The sequence below is a fragment of the Oryctolagus cuniculus genome, chromosome 6, assembly GCF_964237555.1.
Source record: "Oryctolagus cuniculus chromosome 6, mOryCun1.1, whole genome shotgun sequence".
NCBI classification, from domain to species: domain Eukaryota; kingdom Metazoa; phylum Chordata; class Mammalia; order Lagomorpha; family Leporidae; genus Oryctolagus; species Oryctolagus cuniculus.
The window spans coordinates 159,769,773-159,792,249 of NC_091437.1; positions in this window are offsets into that span (position 1 = coordinate 159,769,773).

Consider the following 22,477-nt stretch of genomic DNA (forward strand, 5'->3'; position numbering starts at 1 on the left):
TGCCAAGTCTTCTGTTTCTCAGATTTGCCTTCAAAGACACCTCCTTAAAACCTCCCTGATCTTTTCTGCCAAACAGGGTCGGTGTTCCATGGATTTGCATAGGCACTTCATAGGGAAACCTACAGAGACATGTCCTCAGGTTGCATGGGGTCACCAGTCATCCATGGTGACCATGGCCAATTTATATTACCTCCCAGTCTCCTACTTCCTCAGTGGGTAAATTGGGCATGAGAGCAATACTACCTACCCTGGGTCATTGTAAAGATTAAGTAAGTAAATATATGCAAACCTCTAACAGCAGTTCCCCTCCCATAATTATAAATGTTGGCTATTATGGTTATTATTGTCCACAGCTGTAGGTCCTCAGTGAAAACTCTGAGGCAGCAGGAAATAGCCCATTAATATCCTCTACCCCGCATATGTCTCCTAGTTCAATCACCTCATCTCCTAAGGAGCAAACAGACCCAGAGGCACCAGGAGACCAATTCAGGCCTCCCTGATGTTTCCCCTGCTCAGTGTCCACAACATTCATTACCTGAATTATATATTTTGGAAGATGATTGCATTTGGTTAGCATTTGATTACAGGGTGTCTGATGCTATTCTCTATAATGATATGCTGAGTAAGAGTTTTCTTATTTCCTAAGAATTAAGGCTTAGAGTTAAGAACAAAGAAGCACTAATTACTCAACATTTGAAAGAGGGCTATAAGCAATTAGGCCTGGACGTCTCTCCCAGGGCTTACTTAGAGGCATAAGAATCTTCCCTATAAAGCCATCAAGCCTCTCCCCCTTCTTATGCTATACAAAGGGAAGAATAGAGAAAGAAACTGATAAAAAAACGCACAATTACATTTGAATTTCAGAAACTTCTTTCACCTAAATATAAGGTGACTTCAAAACAAAAGGGCAATTGAATTAAAGGATAAATTTATTTTGATGCAAAAAATTGATTCTATGCATAATTTTTCTCAAAATATGGTTTTTCATCAACTTTTTGAAGACCATCTTCTATGCATGCACTTCAATTTTTTTGCACCAAAATAAGCTTCTTGATTCTGTTTTGCACAAACCTTTTGAAGTACCTTTGCATGTTAGAAATATTACATAGAACATACTTTTACTTAAAAATGATTAGTTCTTTATCTGAAATTCCCACTTATTTTGTTCTATTTTTTTTTTCCTGAACCTGGTATCCCTACTGCACTTCAGGAAGATCAGTAATTGGGGCAGCAGTGGACTCTATCCCCTGAGATGACCAGAATGATACTGACTTCTTCCCCTGTCCTCAGAGAGCAGCCCGTCTGTGGGAAAATGGCGGAGAGCAAGTCAAATCACACTAAGTCGGAGTGACTAGGGTGTCTCCCCACCACTAACAAATGGTCGGTTGCAAATTGAAATGCCTAGAATGAGATAAGGAAGAGGAAGGAGTATCTCATCTTGGCACACATTCTGATCTCCCACCACATTCGGCACACACATGCATGTCTCCATAGTACTACAAAGTGATGGGAGAAACCAAAGTGCAGATCATGTAATCTCACATCCCTCCCTATTTTAGGTCACGCAACACAGAGGCTGAAATGCAGTTCAGACTGAAGCTTTAATCTGAAGCTCATTTTCATGATCATAAAAGGACACAATTTTCTCTTCCTGAAAGACAGAGAGATGCATGTTCTCCTGAAGTCCCACTAATACTTTACACGTGGTAGGTGTATCAAACAAAGACTCTGACAGATGCAGACAGAATAGGTAGGAGCCTCAGGAACCTGAAAACAACACTGTGATGAGTTTCCCATTTTATTCTTTGGTTGGTTGGTTGGTTGGCACTTGTTTGTTTTTGCAAAGAAAAGTCGCAAGTAAGGATTGCTCTTCCAGGGAGGTGCCTTTCTCTGAAGGGAGGAGAGAACCTCCACTTTGACTATGACCTTGTCTAAACAAGATAAGAGTCGGAGAACTCAGAGGGCTTCCATAGCCTTGGAAACTCATGACTGGTGCATAGGGAGATTACTGATGCCATAAACAGGAGTGTCAATTTGTAAAGTCAACAACAGGAGTCACTGTGCACTTACTCCTCATGTAGGATCTCTGTCCTTAATGTGCTGTACACTGAGGCTTAATGCTATAACGAGTACTCAAACAGTATATTTCACTTTGTGTTTCTATGGGGGTGCAAACGATTGAAATCTTTACTTAATGTATACTAAACTGATCTTCTGTAAAAAAAAAAAAAAAAGAAATTATCAATTCCCAACTTGACTCTCACTGGGATTAAACATGACAATAGGTCTGATCTGATTTCATCATCATTTAAAAAAAATCATCTATTATTTTTCACTTTATGTTTCTGTGTGGGAGCAAACTGTTGAAATCCTTACTTAAGGTATACTAAGCTGATCTTCTGTATATTAAGATAATCGAAAATGAATCTTGATGTGAATGGAAGGGGAGAGGGAGTGGGAAAGGGGAGGGTTGTGGGTGGGAGGGACGGTATGGGGGGGGGAAGCCATTGTAACCCATGAGTCGTACTTTGGAAATTTATATTCATTAAATAAAAGATAAAAAAAAATAAAAATAAAAAAAAAAGGATTGCTCTTCCAAGACAAGGGATCTAGAAAGGGGCAACTTAGCAAGATAAAGGTATGTAGACACAGTTTCTCCACTTTAGCTGTACACTGCTTCACTGATGATCTCACTGGCGAAGGCTGAACCGAGAGCATCACTCCACCCTTGCTGGGCTGGACTAAGGCTCCCTAACTTCCTTGCTGTGGCATGGTCATCAATGGCTGCATAGGGAGCCAAGACTTGCATCACAATTCAGCAACAAGGAGGCTTCCCTCTACTCGCTTTTCTTCCTCCTCCCCTCTGTCCCCTAGATGTGTAAGTGGAGACTACATGGGAAGACTGGATCTCTACCTCACTAGGCAGAGACAGAAGTGTCTCCTCTATGGTGTGGTCATAGAAGATCTTAAGAGTCAGGAAGGTCGACACTGCTCATCAGTTCCAAGGCAGGCGCTCCACCCCCAGCGCAGAAGAGGCCACACCAGAACATCCACTCCCACCCAGCAGTAGAAAAAAGCATTTCCTCTCCCACAATGTCAACCGAGGTTGAATGGAGGGGCTGTAATCTAACCCGATCCGCCAGTAATGAGGAGGTTCCACACTTCACCCATCAGACTAGTCTCAGAGAGTGCCTGTTAAAATAGAACAAATAGCATCCTTGTAAGAGCCAAAATAACTCAAAATAACGTGGTTTCAACTGAAAAAGATTCATTATGCTCAGAATGGGGAAGATTTCACATAGGGTGAAAAAATACAATCAATCAATGCCAACAATGAGAAGACAACGGTGTCAGGATTATTTGATAAGAATTTAAAAGCAAGCATTATAAAAATGTTTTAACGAGCACTCATAAACACACTTAAAACAGATGTTAAACTTGAAAGCTTTTGCAAAGGCGCAGAAAGCCTCACCAGTGATACAGAAGATGTAAAGAGGAACCAAACAAAAATGTTAGAACTGAAAAAATGGCTAAAGGGAGTTCTCTAACAAAAAGAAAATGATAAAGAATGTTGGAAGATCAGGAACAAAAAGAAACATAGAGCAAATATATGAGCAAATACATAGGCTCTTCTTCTTGAGTTTTCTAAACGATGCTTCATGATTTAAGTGAAAATTATAATACCTTGATATGGTTCACAATGTATGTGGAGGAAATAAGATAAATGTATTGTTTCAAAAATTATTTATGTATTTGAAAGGTAGAGAGAGAAAGAGAGAGAGGTATCTTCCATCTGCTTTTCACCCCTTAAATGGTTACAATGGCTGGAGCTAGGCCAATCTGAAGCCAGGAGCCAGGAGCTTCTTCCAGGTCTTTCACGTGGCTGGCAGGGGCTCAAGTACTTGGGCCATCCTCTGCTGCTTTCCCAGGAGAATGAGCTGGGAGCTAGATCAGAAGTGGAGCAGCCAGGACTCAAACTGGTGCCCATATGGGATAGTTCCACAGTGGCAGCTTTACTCGCTACTCCACAGTACCAGCCCCATAAGATAACTATATTCTAAATGAGGCCGGCGCCGCGGCTCACTAGGCTAATCCTCCGCCTTGCGGCACCGGCACACCGGGTTCTAGTCCCGGTCGGGGCGCCGGATTCTGTCCCAGTTGCCCCTCTTCCAGGCCAGCTCTCTGCTGTGGCCCGGGAGTGCAGCGGAGGATGGCCCAAGTGCTTGGGCCCTGCACCCCATGGGAGACCAGGATAAGTGCCTGGCTCCTGCCATCGGATCAGCGCAGTGCACCGGCTGCAGCGGCCATTGGAGAGTGAACCAACGGCAAAGGAAGACCTTTCTCTCTGTTTCTCTCTCTCTCACTGTCCACTCTGCCTGTCAAAAAAAAAAAAAAAAAAGATAACTATATTCTAAATGAAGGAGAATCGAGTGAAATGAAGGGAGGTAAGACTTCCACGTTTCACTCAAATGAGTGAGGTGTTCACACTAGTAGATGTGATAAATTATTTGTAAGCAGTGTTGAAACCTAGAGTAATCGCTAAAATAGCTATTAAAAACTATAAGTTGCCAAACACTATAGGTGAATCAGAATGGAATCATAAAACATGTTCAAGTAACCCATAGGTAAGTGTGCAAATGTATAAGTTTGGAATTCACTGGGAAGCAGTGTAGAGAGGGGATTTACAGTATTAAATGCTTACATTAGAAAAGAGGAAGGGTGAGTCTGGCACTGTGGCATAGCAGGTAAAGCCATTGCTTGAGGCACCAGAATCTCATATGGATGCTGGTTCAAGTCCTGGATGCCCCATTTCTGATCTACCTGCTAATGTGCCTGGGAAAGTAGCAGAGGATAGCCAAGTAATTGGGCCCCTGCACTCACATAGGAGTCCAAGAAGAACTTCCTGGATCCTGGCTTCAGAAAGACCCAGATCCAACCACTGTGGCCAGTTGAGGAGTGAACCACAAGTTGGAAGATTCTTTCTCTCCCTCTTCCTCTACCTCTCCCTCCCCCTCCCCCTGTCCCTCTCTCCCTCTTGTTCCCCTCCCCTCCTTATTTTTAACTGTGACTTTCAAGTAAATAAATAAATCTAATAAGAAATAAATTCAAAGCAAGTGCAAGGAAGGAAATAATAAATAGCCCAATACCCCCTAATGGAATTTAACTTATAATTAAAAACTACTGAAAAGAAATCTCCAGGCTTATCTACAGAATTTTACCAAATATTACAAGTAGAATTAGTACAACTTCTATAGAATCTCTTCCAGAAAAATAGAAGAGGGAACATGTCACAACTCATTTTGTTAAGCCAACACTACATTATTGCATTCATACCAAAACCAAATAAAGATTTAAGAATCAAAATGACAGAACAATATCCCTTATGAATATAAACATAAAATCATTATTAATATGCTAGTAATGAAATCCAGAAAAATGGAAGGAATTGTGTGGGGAGCAACTGGGAGCAACTCGGACTAGACTAAGTTACTGGAATTAAGACTTATTCTATGCATCTGCTCTCCCACAATATGGCGCTGGGAGAGGAGGAAACAGCTTCTACACAGCTGCCTCCAGTTCAACCAATAAACTGTAGGACCTGCTCCTGATTGGAGGAGAGCAGCATACTCGGCGTGTGGGTAGCAGAGTTGGGATTGGTGGAAGAGGACTATAAAGGAGGAGAGAGACAACATGCACCAGGAACATCTATCTGAAGGAACACCTGTGCAGCCCCCGAGAGAGCCGGCCGGCGGTGTGCCGCTCCCCCGCGGAAGTGGGGAAAGTGGCAGGGGGAACCGCCCTTCCACGGAGGCGGAAGGGACGGTAGCCAACCCGGGAAGAACCAGCAGCAAACCCGGGGAGGGCCGAGCAGACAAAAGAACAGCGCAGGGTCCTGTGTCATTCCTCCACGAAGACGGGGAGCGACAGAATTGTATACCCTGATCAGCTGGGATTCATTCTAAGATGCAAGGGTAGTTTAATATTTGAAAATAAATCAATATAATACACTGTATTAGCAGTCTACTGAAAAAAAATCAAATGGTCATATCAGTTGATGCAGAAAAGGCTTTCACATAATCCAACACCCTTCATGGTATAAAATATAATAACTTCTAATAGTAACAGAGAGGAAGGTATTCAATTTGATAAAGAATATCTTCCAGAGTTTCTACAGGTAACACCATACTTGATGGTGAAAGATTGAGCACTTTTATCTTAAGACTGGAGCATGCAAGGGTATCCACTCTCAGCACACTATTCAGCATGGTGATGAAAGCTTCAGCTAGTTCAATAAAGTAATAAAAGGAGATGAAGGGCTTATGGATAGGAAAAATCAATGTGTCCCTACTTGCCAATGGCATAATTGTGTACTATCTCCTTAAACTAATCAATGAGTTCAGCAGGGTCACAGGACACAAGATCAACTTACAAAAGTCAATTGTATTTCTCTGTCTAGCCATTAACATATAGGCACCAGAATTGCATATATAATACTACTTAAAACTATCAAAAAATGAAATATGGTAATGCCAGACTAACCATTTACAGAACATGTATGCTGAAAACCATAATACATTGAAAAAGGAAATTGAATATTGAAATAATAGACATACCATATTCATGAACTGTAAGATTGCACATAGTAAGTATGTCAGAATCCTCCTACTTGAAATATATGCTCACATATATGTTTAATGCAATTCCTACCAAAATCCCAACATACTTTCTTGTAACTATAAACAAAATTTTAAAATTATATGGAACAAAGTAATTATAATAGTGTGATTAATAGAATGATGCTCTTATCCCAGCCACCCCCTAAATAATGTCATAATCCCAAGAACTTCTGAATACATTAGTTCACTTAGCAAGGGGGATTAAGGTAGGTGGAATTCATATTCCTAACCTGCTGACTTGAAAGTACTGAGATCATCCTAGATTAGCTAAGTGAGCCAAATATAATTGCAAGAGTCCTTAAAAGTGGGAGAGGCAAAGAGATGATATTTGCAGACAGTTTCAATATGATATTGCTGGATTTAAGGATAAAGAAAGGGAGTTGTGAGCCAAGGAATGAGGGTAGCCCCCAGAAACTGTAAAAGGCAAGAAGACAGAATCTTTTCTGGAGCATCCAGTAGGGACACAGTTCTGCTGACAAATCTGTTTTAGCTCAGGGAGATCCATATTTAATTTCTTACCTCCAGCACTGGAAGATGACTGATCACTGCTATATTTTGGCAACTTATTATAGCAGTCATGGAAAAACTAATACAAGTAGTTAGAATCCATTTTTTAAGAAGAAGAAGTAAAATAGGAAAATTCACTCTATTCAATATCAACATTTATGCAGCTTCAAAAATATAGACTTTTATGGTTTTGGCAAGAAACAGACACACAGATCAATGGAACAGAGTAGAAAATTGAAAGATATCCCCATACAAGTATGGCCAATCGATTTTTGACAAAGCTGCAAAGGCAATGAATGGAGGAAGCATAGACTTTTCAACCAATAGTCCTTAAGTAGCTGGAACACCAATGTCCAAAAATTAAATAAGGTTTCAGCTAAACCTCTCATCTTATAAAAAATAACCTTAAATGTACCATAGATTTCAAGCTAAAATATATAACTAAACACTTGTAAAAGACAACAAAGAAGTAAATCCTTAGAATCTAGGACTTGGTAAAGTGTTCTGAGATATGACACCAAGAGCATGTTAATAAAAGGAAAAATGATAAATTGGATTTTATCAAAATTAAAACATTTCCCCGCTGAAACACCCTATTAAGAAGATGAAAAGATAAGCTATAAAGTATGAAAATATTTACAAAGCACATATCTAACAAGAGATTGGACTCTAGAAGATATGAAAAACTCTTAAACTCTTGGCTTTCCATGCGAGTGAGATCCCAGTGGAAAGAATGGGTCATCAAAGAAGGAGGTACCTTTCTCTGAAGGGAGGAGAGAACTTCCACTTTGACCATGGCCTTGTCTAAATATGATCAGAGTCAGTGAACTCAGGGGGCTTCCATAGCCTTGGCAGCTCATGACAAGAGCCTAGGGTGATTACTGATGCCATAAACAAGAGTGTCAATTTGTTAAGTCAACACAGGAGTCACTGTGCACTTACTCCTCATGTAGGATCTCTGTCCTTAGTGTGCTATACATTGAGATTTAATGCTATAACTAGTACTCAAACAGTATTTTTCACTTTATGTTTCTGTGTGGGAGAAAACTGTTGAAATCTTTACTTAATGTATGCTAAAGTGATCTTCTGTATATAAAGAGAATCGAAAATGAATCTTGATGTGAATGGAAGGGGAGAGGGAGTGGGAAAGGGGAGGGTTACGGGTGGGAGGGACGTTATGGGGGGGAAGCCATTGTAATCCATAAGCTGTACTTTGGAAATTTATATTCATTAAATAAAAGTTAAAAATAAAAAAAAAAGAAATTAAAGAAAAACATAAAAAAACTCTCAAACTCAACATTTTAAAAAATGATGAAATGAACAAATGTTACAGATATGTCACTGAAGGGAAAATACAGATGGTAAATAAGCACATCAAAAGATTTCATCATCGTCAGGCACTAGAAAAACGCAAATAAAGATCACAATGTGATATCACTACAAACCTACTAAAAGAAAAAAAAGGCTGGGGCTGGCGCTGTGGCTTAGCAGGTAAAGCCGCCGCCTGCAGTGCTGCTATCCCACATGGGTGCCAGTTCAAGTCCCAGCTGCTCCACTTCTAATCCAGCTCTCTGCTATGGCCTGGGAAAGCAGTAGAAGATGGCCCAAGTCCTTGGACCCCTGTACCTACATGGGAGATCAGGAAGAAGCTCCTGGATGCTGGCTTCAGATCAGCTCAGCTTTGGCCATTGTGGCCATTTGGGTAGTGAACCAGTGGATGGAGGACTGACCGATCAATCTCTCTCTCTTTGCCTCTCGGTAAATCTGCCTTTCAAATAAATAAATCTTTAAAAAAAAATAGGGACAACACTGAATACAATAGTATGTTAACAAAGGGAAATGCTGCAGAAACAGGCCATCAGGTGATCTTGTCATTATGCAAGCAGGGTCACACCCTATGTGATCCAGCCTACTACACCCCCAGGCTACATGAGAGAGCTCACTGGTCCCAGGTCACACAACCGCACATCATGTTACTGCACTGATTGCCTAGGCAGTTGTAGCCTAAATATTTGTATATCTAAACATATCAATATAGAAAAGGTAGAGTAAAAATAGAACACACACTGTCTATTAATGTTGACTTCACAATGTACCCTTAGGCTACACCAAGTGTATAAAAAATGGTTTTTTGTATTCAGTTATAAATTTACCTTGGTTTATTGTAACATTTTACCTCAGATTTTCATTTTTTTCAAATTTTTTACTCTTGTAATATTATTTAAAGCACAAATATATTATATAGTTGTATAAAAACACTTTTAAATCTTTATTCTTTAAGCTTTCTCCTCTTTTGAAAATTTTGTTTCCTTTTCAGACTTTTTAAAGGAATATTTGTTTATTTATTTGAAAGGCATAATTAGAGAGAGACAGAGACAGACAGGGAGGGGGAAGGAGGAAGAGAGAGAGAAAGAAGAGATCTCCCATCTACGGGATCACTTTTCAGATGGCTACAAAAGCAGAAGATACACCAGGCTGAAGCCAGGAGCATGGAACTCTATCTGGGTCTCCCATGTGGGGACAGGTGTCCAAGCACTTGGGCCATCTTCTGTTACTTTCCTGGGTGCATTAGGAGGGAGCTACATTGGAAGTGGAGAAGCTGGGGCTTGAACCAGAGCCCATAGGGGATGCCAGCATTGTAGGCCACGGCTTCACCACGGCACCACAATGGTCCCCCTGGCTTTTCAAACTTCTGTGTTAAAAACTAAGACACAAACACTCACAACAGGTAGGCCTACACAGGGTCAGAATCATCAGTACCAGTGTCTTCCACCTCCACATCTTGTCCACTGGAAGTTCTCAGGGACAACAGAACGCACGAAGCGGTCATCTCCCACGGTGACCACGGCCTCCTTCAGGACTCCCTGAGGCTCTAGAAGAGGGGTCCCTCCTTTCAGAACACGTCCAGGTTCTTCACTTGTTCTTAAATTCACATATCTGCTTGTAAACATATAATATATCATGAACATCTCTCTCAACTAATGAAAACCTTTGGGCATTTGTTTCAACATTTTAAGGAGCTGTTGAGGCATAAAAAAATCTTCTGCTAAAACTTCCAATACCATTTTCTTGGGAGTTATTTTTTCTTCTCCTATGGTTTCTGTTTCTCTTGCCTCTTTTTCAGCCACGTACTTACTAGGTCATAAGAATTTTTCAGCTTCATTATAATAACTATAATTCATCATTATGTGGTGCATGACTATACTGGCAAGTATGCAGATATACAGATCTTTCATACACTGCTGGGGGATCGTCACTCTGGGAACTAATTTGGCAGTTTCTTAAAAAACCAGAGATGGACTTCAATCCAGTAAATGCACTCCTGGACACATAATCCCAGGGCTATAAAAACTCACCTCTTTACAACAAATGTGTATGCAAATGTACACAGCAGCTTTATTTTCAATAGCCAACAGAAAAGAATGGATAATCCTGGAATAATCAAGCATGCATATTGCCACCTGATTTTTGGCAAAGCTACAGAAGCAATTTGATGGAGGAAACATGATCTTTTCAACAAATTGTCTTCAACAGTTGGATAGTCAAAGTCACATTAATAAACAAACAAATCTCCAACCAGAAATAACCAAATATCCCTCCCTCAATAGGTAAGAGTTCATACAAATGGTGGTCCATCCATGTGATGGGATACTTTACATCAGTGGAAAGGAATGGAAAACTACTGACCGGCGCCGCGGCTCACTAGGCTAATCCTCCGCCTTGTGGCGCCGGCACACCGGGTTCTAGTCCCGGTTGGGGCGCCGGATTCTGTCCCGGTTGCCCCTCTTCCAAGCCAGCCCTCTGCTGTGGCCAGGGAGTGCAGTGGAGGATGGCCCAAGTGCTTGGGCCCTGCACCCCATGGGAGACCAGGAAAAGCACCTGGCTCCTGGCTCCTGCCATCAGATCAGCACAGTGCGCCGGCCGCAGCGCGCTGGCCGCGGCGGCCATTGGAGGGTGAACCAACGGCAAAGGAAGACCTTTCTCTCTGTCTCTCTCTCTCACTGTCCACCACTCTGCCTGTCAAAAAAAAAAAAAAAAAAGGAATGGAAAACTAAGACATGCAACAACTTGGATGGAGCATCATGCTGAGTGAAAAACACCAACCTCGAATGGTCACCTTCGATCTGACTCCACTTACAGCACACTCAGGAAAAAACAAAAGCATAGATGGAAAACAGATGGGTGGTCGCCAAGGGTTAGGGCTGGTGGGAGGATACCGAGCCATGTGATCAGAAACAGAGCCCCTAAAGGAACTCTTTGTGGTGTAAAGTTCTCCGTCTTGACCGTGGAGAGGTTTGCACAATCTGTTTCTTACAAGACTTGAAATCTGGAGCCAATTACCTTTGATTTCAAATTTCTCACTTTTAAACTAATAAAGATACTTTTCTCATAAAACTGATCAACATTCACTCAGTTCTATGGGTCCTCAAAGTGCACAGACATTTTACAGCGTAACAAATTCACTCATAAATTATTAACACCTTAACCTTATTCAGTTATCTATCAGTTAGCTCAGGAATCTTGACCAGTAGATGCAGGAAAAATAATAGGTATATTCTGAGTGAAGGATGAAGACAAAGTGCTGAACAGATGTACCTCAACTGAACTGCTGTTTTGGCATTTCCTAGGCATAATGCAGCTTCTTATATAAGAGTACTTTAAAATGTTGGTGGAAAATGGAAATGAAAGATGGATTTGCTTTGCAGCAAAAAGTTTTGTAATCGATGCACAAAGCTTTTACAATATGTATTTCCATGAATTTTTGAAGACCCCCACATATGCATGGATTTCAAAAAAAAAAATGTTTGCATTAAAATCCTTTAATTCTGCTCTTCATAAACTGTAAAGGTTTAAGCCTGACTGGGAGAGGCAGTGATTGGGAGCCAGGAACACCAGGCAGTTACCTTGGCAAAGATGCCTCACACACGTTGAAGGAGCACAGGAATGCAAGAGACACGGCCACCAGGGACAGCAGTGCTGTCAGTTACAGTAAACACCTGCTGGGCACCGGTCTTGGGGGAAGGCAGGGTGTGAGGCTTGTTGCAGAGCAGAGATGCAGGAGGCAGAGTGTCAGCCTTCCAGGGCTCCCCCAGTGTAGTGGGAAGCAGATGGCCCAACATGACTGCAAGTCCTATTAGTGGAATCCTGGAGAAAGATGGAACATTGGAAAAGACATACTTGGCACTATTTTAAAGTTCAACCTTCATCCTGATGTGGTCTCCAAGTCAATAGTCACACATCTCTGCCTTCAAATTTTAACAAAAGAAGAAACAGACATAGATGTCATGCAAGGATAGACTCAAAAGCAGGGGTTTTTTGGGAGTTATTTTGGTTGATACTTTGGTAAAACTGTAGCAGGTAATTCAGCTGGCATCTGAAACCAAAAGTCAGTCTGAACCCTAGAGTGAGCTGTGACCCAGCTCAGACAAGCAATGTGACCTTCAGCAAGTCTCCTAAACTCATCAGGCCTCAGTTTCTGTAAGAACAAAATGGACGTAAGAATGCCCAGGATTATGTGTGATACACACAGATGCAGCATGGACAAAACATCAATCAAAAGATTTGGGGCCAGCAGGAAATGCTAATCACTATGTAATGAACCATCTCAAATTTGGAAGACAATTAGCATTTTGCTTTGCTCACAATTTGATGGATCCAGAATTTGAGCATAGTAGAGATGGCTCGTGTCTGTTCTATGATGACTTGGTCCTCAGCCGAAGAGACACACATGGTTGCACATAGCTACAACAGTTTAACATTCTTGTATCTGCAAACTCAATTTTTGCTTCCAGCTGGGTTCCTTGGTTCTTATTCACCAGATGGGTTCAAATATCCAAGAGGATTCCTTCTTTACTCATTGTCTAGAGCCATTAGTGAGATGCCTGGAACATCAGGGAGCTGCCAAGGCTCTTATTTCTTCCTACATGGTATCTCCACAGGGCTAGTTTGGCCTTACTCTCAGCACGATGGGCTTGAGAAATCAGATTTTTATATGATCACTCTATGTTCCCACAGTGAACATGACCAGAAAAAAAGTCTGTATGTAAATTTGAAATCCTCCTATGACCTCAAAATCTGGTCTAAAATCTCAGGTGCTTCCATTGGTCAAACAACTCATTAGGCCACCTCAATTCAAGCAAAGAGGAATTGGACATCACCCTTCCGGGAACAAAGTGCAAAGAATTTGCAGCCACCTGGAATCTGAGTTTAGAACTGTCTCCCTAGCCTCTATGGTACCCATCACAAAAGGCTTCAAGATGCCCTTGCCTGTTCCCACTGGAATTTCTCTGGTTAGATCTCTTTCTTCTCCTATCTTCTCACTTCTTAAGTTTACTGTAAATTTTATGTGGTGCACACTTCTTTATACTACTGACACATTAGAAGGATGGCCATTACCTATCAGTTGGCACTATAAAGGAAGTACGAAAGAAATGCTGACTCAGAGAATACATTTTGCTTCTGAGCAAAACAAGGACTTCAGACAAGAGGGTGGGGGCTGGGGAGAGGTTGTGGCAAAGAGGTTAAATCACCAAGCCCAGGCCATACAACAAGCTAGCAGCAGAGTTTAAAGGAGCCTGATACCCTAAACTTTTTATCTGCCTGATTTTCTGCCATCTGTGTCTTCCCCTCATTCTCACACACTTGTACCCTATTGGGAAAGCTGGCCTCATTTACGAAAAGGTCCCAAGTCCTCTGCAGTAAGTCTTTGGCTGTATTTAATTATGTTCCTCTGCTGCTGGTTTACTTTTCTGGCCATTCATTATTTAAACCATAATCCCTGGGTTCTAACTATATAACAAGATCCGTTTCAGGTACTGGGGGTTGGGGATAAACAAGAAGCAAGTTTATTCCTTTCGTGGAATACTTGTTCTAGTGAAATAACAACAATAATGAAAGGCTTGGAAAGGTGATGGGAGGTCACTAAAAGCATGATGCATTTCACGTGGGTGTTACCACGCAGAAGTGGAGATCTGTAAAATACGAGAAATTTGCATTCCCACGGTTTCCCAGATTTTTAAGTCTTGTTCCATATTAAAAATGTGAGGGGAGGGGCCAGCACTGTGGCACAGGTTAATCCTCTGCCTGCAGCACTGGCATCCCATTTGAACACCAGTTCGAGTCCCAGCTGTTCCAGCTCCCTGCTGTGGCCTGGGAAAGCAGTGGAAGATGGCCCAAGTCCTTGGGTCCCCGCACCCACGTGGGAGACCTGGAAGAAGCTCCTGGCTCCTGGCTTCAGATCAGCACAGCTCCAGCCATGGCGGCCATTTGGGGAGTGAACCAACAGGTGGAAGACCTTTCTCTCTCTCTCCCTCTCACTGTAACTCTAGCTCTCAAATAAAATAAATTAAAAAAAAAAAGTGAGGGGAGAAGGGTTAAGAGAAGGATGCATGAACAAAAGAAAAGAGAAAAAGAAACATAAAGGCAAAACCAAGTGAAATCTGGATATGAGAGCCGAGGTAGTCTAGGCATAGCTGTCGGCTGCTCTATAGAGATGTGTCATAGAAAGAACTGCTGAACGTCTTATGCAATTATTACACTATGATTTCTTATTCAAACTTAATTTATTTATGACAAGCTTTTCATCTGTTTTGCCTTTTAATTAATTTTATTTTGTTTGAAAGGCATAGAGAGAGATGGGGTAGGTAGATCTTTTATGTGATGGTTCACTTCCCAAATGCCTACAAGAACCAGGGCAGCAGAAAGCCAAAGCTGGGAGCCAGGAAATCAATCTAGGTTTCCCACGTGAGTTACAGGGAACCAATCACGTGAGTCATTGCCTGTGTCTCCCAAGATGCCCAGGTTACCCAGGAAGCTGGAATCAATAGGGAAACCAGTACTCAAACCCAGGCACTCCCACGTTATGTGGGCATCCCAACCAGTGTCTTAACTGCTGCACCAAACACTCCTTTCTAAACTTTGGATCTATTTTAAACTTTCCCCATAGCAAAGTACAAAGCAAGGATACAACTTTAATTCAGAGTGTTACTCAGCTGTCCCAACAGCAGTAAATAAATAATTTTTCATTTAATTATTCATTCAACAAATACTCCATGCTAGGCATGGATCTCAGTGAGGGAAACAGATCAGTGAAACAAAGCAGAAAAGATTCATTCCCATCCGCAGCTTAACTCACATTGGATGCCAGCTTCCTGCATCCCTTCAGGTCTGTTTCCAAGCTTTTTATATAATGCCTTTGAACTCTTCATGTGACGCTCTGCCACCATTGTGTTAGTGAAAGTTTGTTTAAAAGATGTATTTATTCATTTGAAAGTCAGAGTTAGAGCGCTCTTCCATTCGCTGGTTCACTACCCCAAGATGGCCACACATGTCAGCACTGGGTCAGGCAGAAGCCATGAGTTTCATCTGGGTCTCCCAAATGGATGACAGGGCCCCAAACACTTGGGCCATCCTCTGCTTCTTTTCCCAGGTCAACAGCAGGGAGCTGGATCAGAAATGGAGCAGCCAGGATTAGAACCGGCATCTAATGCCAGTCCCTTATCAATGAGAATTTTCATGAATGTGCTTAATATCTAAACAGTGTAACTGATCCTCAATATTATTTTTATATTACATTTTATATTTTCTTTGTTTAAAAACAAAGGAAGTACCTCTTAATAACTGCATTAGAATAACATTAAACATGATTTTTCCAAGAAAGAATATAGCCATGAGGTTGACTCTAGCTATTCAAGAACATAACAGATTTTTCCAACTCTTAAGTAGTCTTTTTATTCCTATGGAACTATTTTTAGCCTGTCTTCACATAGACCTTGCAAGTCACTTGGTTGGTTCCAGCCATTTGTCTTTTATACCATCCTGGAAAGTGTCATCATTCCTTCTATTAAGTCAGCTAACTGGCCATTTTGTACATGTGAAAAACATAGGTTTCTCCATGCTAATTTTGCTCTTAAACTTTTTTGTTGTAGTATATTTTCCATCAATCCTCTTATGTTTTCCAGATCTATAACTGTACCATCTATAAATAATGGTAATTTTACAAAGTGTTGCTCCCCGTCTTCGTGGAGGAACGACACAGGACCCTGCGCTGTTCTTTTGTCTGCTCGGCCCTCCCCGGGTTTGCTGCTGGTTCTTCCTGGGTTGGCTACCGACCCTTCCACCTCCGTGGAAGGGCGGTTCCCCCTGCCACATTCCCCACTTCCGCGGGGGAGCGGCACACTGCCAGCCGGCTCTCTCGGGGGCTACACAGGTGTTATTCAGATAGATGTTCCCCTTAGATGTTCCTGGTGCATGTTGTCTCTCCTCCTTTATAGTCCTCTTCCACCAATCCCAACTCTGCTACCCACACGCCGAGTACGCTGCTCTCCTCCAATCAGGAGTAAGTCCTACAGTTTATTGGTCGAACTGGAGGCAGCTGTGTAGAAGCTGTTTCTCCCTTCTCAGCGCCATATTGTGGGAGAGCAGATGCATAGAATAAGTCTTAATTCCAGTAACAGTCTAGTCCGAGTTGCTCCCCACAACAAAGATCACTTATAAAGCAGCCAAATGTTCTATTTACAACCTGGAAAGTAGCCTGCAACTCAGTTTCCCTATTGCCCTGGCGTGAACTTAGTAAACCATCAAGGTGACATCACATCTGCTGACCCCTCCATTTTAATTGCTTTGAATTTTTATTGAGAGTGAAAGACCAAAATCCCTAACAACATAGCCAACATGAATAATCCCTGATATAAATTCCCAGCCTGGTGCCACCAAAACTTTTTCCCAGTCTCTTCTCCAGCTCCATGGCTGTACCAGGTCCCCTTACAATATGAGAACTTTAGCAATGATTTTTACTCTGTCACAAATATTTGGATACCTACTTCTTGGTTACCACCTACTCATTTTGATACCATCATAGTTGCCATTCCTTTGAGTCTTGAATTCTGACTCAAGCTTCTATCATTCACACTTGTAACACTACATGTCTCCTCTTCAGAATGACAACCACAGCTGTAATTTTATGATTAGCTATCTTCTTCCTAGCCCAATGCTCTGTGACAGAAGGAATCACATCCAATCATCCTTGGTATTATTTTCCAGATTTCTAGCTTGGTACCTGCCTGCCACACACATGCCTAACAAATGCTTGCATGATTATCCTTTTGCCAGCAGCATCATGAATGTTTGAAAGGAAGGATCCACACCTTACTAATTTTTGTATCTTTCTGTATAATACCTAGTATAATCTGCTATAATATGATTACTTGATATTAATCTATGAGTTTAAATCAATTTATAATATTAACTCTTGCAGCTAAATGATACAGAAGGAAGTAACAGTACAGAAACAGGGACTGGAAAAAATGGGAATGAATAAAACACCCAGAGCCAGGAATCTATATGAGACATTTGGGGGGTGCCAAGTGGAAACATACAGATGGCTGTGTCAATGATCAATACATGACTTCCATTAGTCTTATCTTTACAACCCAGATCTCAGCCATGCCTCATTTTTCTTCAGGTTTAGAAAATGCTTGTTCAAATGATAGATACACAGTGCAGACTTGCGTTAGGCTCCAGAATTCCAGAGTTGAACAAATGAAACCTTGAAATCCTCAGCACAGCATGGAAGAACAAACATGAACAATTCAGGAAGTTTCGATTCAAATTATCCCACCCCATCCACCTCCTTCCATAGTCCCTTAGGAGAATACCATCCCCACACTCATCAGCAGATATATTGGGGCAGAGAAGACTGGGGGCCCCTGAGTCATCTCAGGATTAGAGGGGACGAAGCTGCCCCAGGTGTGGTCTGGCACTTCCTGACGAGCTGCCGTGTGCACAGGGCTATTTGTTAGCACCCAGGGATCAAACGTAGACTCGGTCCTCGTTGAGGAAGCAAACTGCAACTGGAAAACACAGAAAGGTGCAAGAGCAGATGGTGGGCAGTGGTGAGTGGGGGCCACCTGCAAGTGCCCCCTCTTTTTAGTGGGGTGGTTAAGGTGTATTTGGAAAAATCACCGAGCCTAAATGCTCCCTAAAATTTTGCCGTTCCCTCCCCAGGCCTCTTCGGAGCCTGTGGTTGTTGTCATCATTGAAAATGTGATTTATGGTACTTCCTGACAACACAGGAACTGGGCATTCTATGTGCTACATACGGCCTGAATGTACCCAGCTGTGAGTGTGGGAAATTAGTCCCCACTGTGGTGGTATTAAGAGGAGGGGTCTTGGGGCTGGCACTGTGGGGCAGCAAGCTAAGCTGCCATCTGCAGCACCAGCTTCCCATATGGGCACTGGTTTGAGTCCTGGCTGCTCCACTTCTGCTCCAGCTCCCTGCTAATGTGTCTAGGAAACCACCTGAAGATGGCACAAGTGCTCAAGCCCTGAACCCACATAGACAATGTGGATGAAGTTCCCAGCTTTGGCTTGGCCCAACCACGGCTGTTGCAGCCATCTGGGGAGTGAACCAGCAGATGAAGATCTCTGTCTCTGCCCCCATATCTATAAGTCTTTCAGATAGATAGATAGATCGGTCGATCGATCTTTTTTTTAAAAAAAGAGGAGGGCGTCTTTAGGGAAAGAGTGAGGTCGTGAGGGCTCTAACTCCATGAATGATTAATGCCTTATACAAGGGCTGGAGGAACTAGCACAGCCTCTCGCTAGCTCTTCTGCTGTTACTCCACATGAGGACACAGCATTTTACCCTTTTCACCCCCTGGGCCATGTGGAGATGCCTATACCACCTATGAGGAAGGGGACATCAGCCACCAAGTCTGCTATTACCTTGATCTCAGACTTCCCAGCCTCTAGAGTTAGATTTCTATTACTTAGAAATCATGCAGTCTGCAATACTTTATAACAGCAGCACAAAATAAATGAAGACAACATGTCACCATGAATATCCAAATGCAAAAATAAAAGTTGGTTGTTTGCCAACACTTATATTCTTTAGCTACTCATTATACAGGATCATCCTGAAAAGAAATCATAAGAATAAAAAGATGTAGTTTATTGTGTCCTAACTAGGTGCCAATTGTTGTACAAAACATTTTACATCCATCATCAAATCTAGTTCTCATAGAAATACATACTAGAGAACATTATTGCCCCCTATCCAATGGGCAAGGAACTAGAGCCCAGAGAGGCCCAATGAATTTATCAGTGCTACATAGGTAGTCAACAGAAGAGCTAGGATCTCAACCCCATCTGCAGCTGTGGTTTGACAAGTCAAAACAATAACATCTCAGGAGCTGTTTGGCACAGTGGTCAAAGGTACTCCTTGTCACACCCACATCCCACATCAAAGGGCTTAGGTTTGAGTTCTGACTCCAGCACCTGACTTCAGGTTCCTGCTGATGTCATCCTGGAAAGCAGCAGGTGATGGCTCAAGCCCTTTGGTCCATGGCAGCCTCATGGGAGACCCAACTGAGCTCCAGGCTCCTGGGTTTGTCCTGGCACAGTCCCAACTGTTGCAGGTAATTGCAGAGGAGCCAGCAACTGAGAGATCCATCGCCTCTGTTTGTCTCTCTCTTCCCCTCTGCTCCCTCTTTCTGGGTGTGTGTGTGTGTGTGTGTGTGTGTGTTGGGGGAGAGGGCAAATAAAAAAATAACATGTGAGTTCAAACTAACTCATGTATAGTTGGTCATGTGGGTTAAGATGGAAACCACTGTGCCTGTTTCATTGCCAATAGAAATTAGTTAGCATGCAATGGCTAAGCTGTGTGGTCAAACAAGCCTGATGATACTCCTTCAATTGCAGTGACTCTCCTCCAAAATTCAGGTCCACAGATTCCACTGCACCTTACCAAAGGGCCTGGACTAGAGTGGGTTCTCTTGGCAGGTGTACCCAATGAGAGAAGAGGTCAAAGGCCAGAGCCCCTCAATCCCACTGTGCAGTGACTGCATTGGGTCATCTTTTAGAGCCAATGCAAGAAATAAAAACCAATGTTTTACTCTAACACTCCCTGATACCAGGATCTCTTAACTCATTGGGAGTTTTAATCCACACCACCAGGAATGAGAGGACCTCACCTACCCCCACTAGGAATGAGGCTGTAGCCTGCAAGAGAGGACCTCATCTCCAACACCAGTCACCGTCTTGACGGTCGCTCTGAAATGGACACTGGGTGACTTAGATCCCCCCACCTCCACATTTCCTGAAATAATCTGAACAATTGATTCATCACATTTAACACCAAAAATCCTCTCCTTGCAAGCTTACAATGCACTCCCAATTATTTTTCCCACCCCCAGTTATGTTCTGACAAATTGTCTAACATAACTCATTGGAGATTCTGTGATAAGATTAAAGAATGACAGAAGACATTGTGATAACTTAAACCATTCACACCGAATGTCCTGAAGCTAAGTGAAAGTCAGCCCGATTATCATATTTGCAGAAAGAAATTAGACTGCAAAGCTGAAATCCTTTTGCAAGATAAAACCTGAAGGATTGTTGTTTAAGGGAATTGAAGGCCAAAATCGAATTCTCTTTCCTTTGGTAAAGTCTGTGGACCATGGCAGAGTGTTCCACTGGAGACTCAAGGTCCTCCTTCACAATACAGAGTTACTGTTTGAAACTGGCTGCTCATGACGTGGCCCAGACTCCCTTTCATCCGACTGTGGCTGAGTAATTGAGTTCTGGATGGTTCTATGGGGGCAGGAATGATATGTTCCCCTACATCTAGGCCATGCTCACCAAGGCTTAGATATGATCCTTCATCCTCTTCTCTGCTCTGCCCTCTGCCTGCTGAATATCAACACCAAGGATAACCCTAATAGTTGTGCATGCATGCCACCAACTCCCCATCAACAAGGGTCCACACATACTACATGGAGCACACACTCCATGTCACTGTCACAGATGGAATTTTATATGGAAAACCCAGTGTTTGTTACAGCACCTAGTATTAACAAAATCAAGAGAGAGCAAAAAGGAAATTTATGTCTAAAACTCAGCACTCCTATTTGTGGGTATTTTTGTGCTTAAACTCAACCTTGCTGACGCCGTGGCTCAATAGGCTAATCCTCCGCCTGCGGCACCAGCACACCGGGTTCTAGTCCTGGTCGGGGCGCCGGATTCTGTCCCGGTTACCCCTCTTCCAGGCCAGCTCTCTGCTATGGCCCGGGAGTGCAGTGGAGGATGGCCCAAGTACTTGGGCCCTGCACCCGCATGGGAGACCAGGAAAAGCACCTGGCTCCTGGCTTCGGATCAGCGCGATGCGCCAGCCACAGCGCGCCAGCCACGGCGGCCATTGGAGGGTGAACCAACGGCAAAAGGAAGACCTTTCTCTCTGTCTCTCTCTCTCTCTCACTGTCCACTCTGCCTGTCAAAAATTAAAAAAATAAAAATAAAAATAAATAAACTCAACCCAGAAATTCATTCACAGATATAGTTGAGGTATAGATAGAGCTGAGGTTCCATTAGGAGTCCAAAGTGGGGTATCATTGAGGACTACAACAATCACATCTTTTCCGGGTTTTATTAACTGAAGATTACTACAGTCCCAGCCCCCACACCCATGAAATGTAGAAAACAAGTAAATTCGCAATACCTAGGGCAGTTTTTCCAAGAAAAATGGTATTTATAGATTATAGGAGTCATTGCCACCAAGAAGAAACCAAGGGGGAAGAGGAGAGGGAAGAGAAGAGGTGCAGGGGAAAGAGGGAGGAGGGGAGAGGATCTTTCTTGAATTCATCCTGACCAAATATTGTTCAGTCTAATGGCGATTGTCCTGAGTTCAGGATAACTGGGAGAAAATGTCCTGGGTTTGTGAAACCAAACATAACTGGGAGATTATGTCCAGCATTCATGGCCATGAAACCAAATACAACAGGGAATGATGTTGTAGACAGAGATAAGCCACATTATGGCATCTCTTTACCACGCTGGGGAGGGGAATTCACCTGTGGTTACCCTCCTGTCTTTCAGAACGTAGCGTTTGGGAGACTGTCATCTACTTAGCACAGGTTCAGGCTTCACAATGGTGATATCCCCCAGTCATCATGCTTGTGACGCCTTTCTATTCTATCTGCTTTTTCCAGAAATCTTAATTTCTACTCCCCTCTGAATCTGAAATGTCAGTATCCCTAGTTTAGAATTGAATAAGGACTCCAATGCATTGCTGGAAAATCCTCTCCAGTCTCTCGGCAGCATGCTTCCACTTCCATGTCCCACTGGTGATCAACTCTGGCTCCTGACTAGAATTGCTGAGGTTTGAGATACCAACTTCTTCATGCGTTTTCCCTCTAATACCCACAGGCTCGTCCACAGTAGAATCTCCTTTAATGGACTGGTGGACAGCAACCATTGTGGCTGCTCCTTATCCCCAAATCCTTCTGTCACATGCTGCC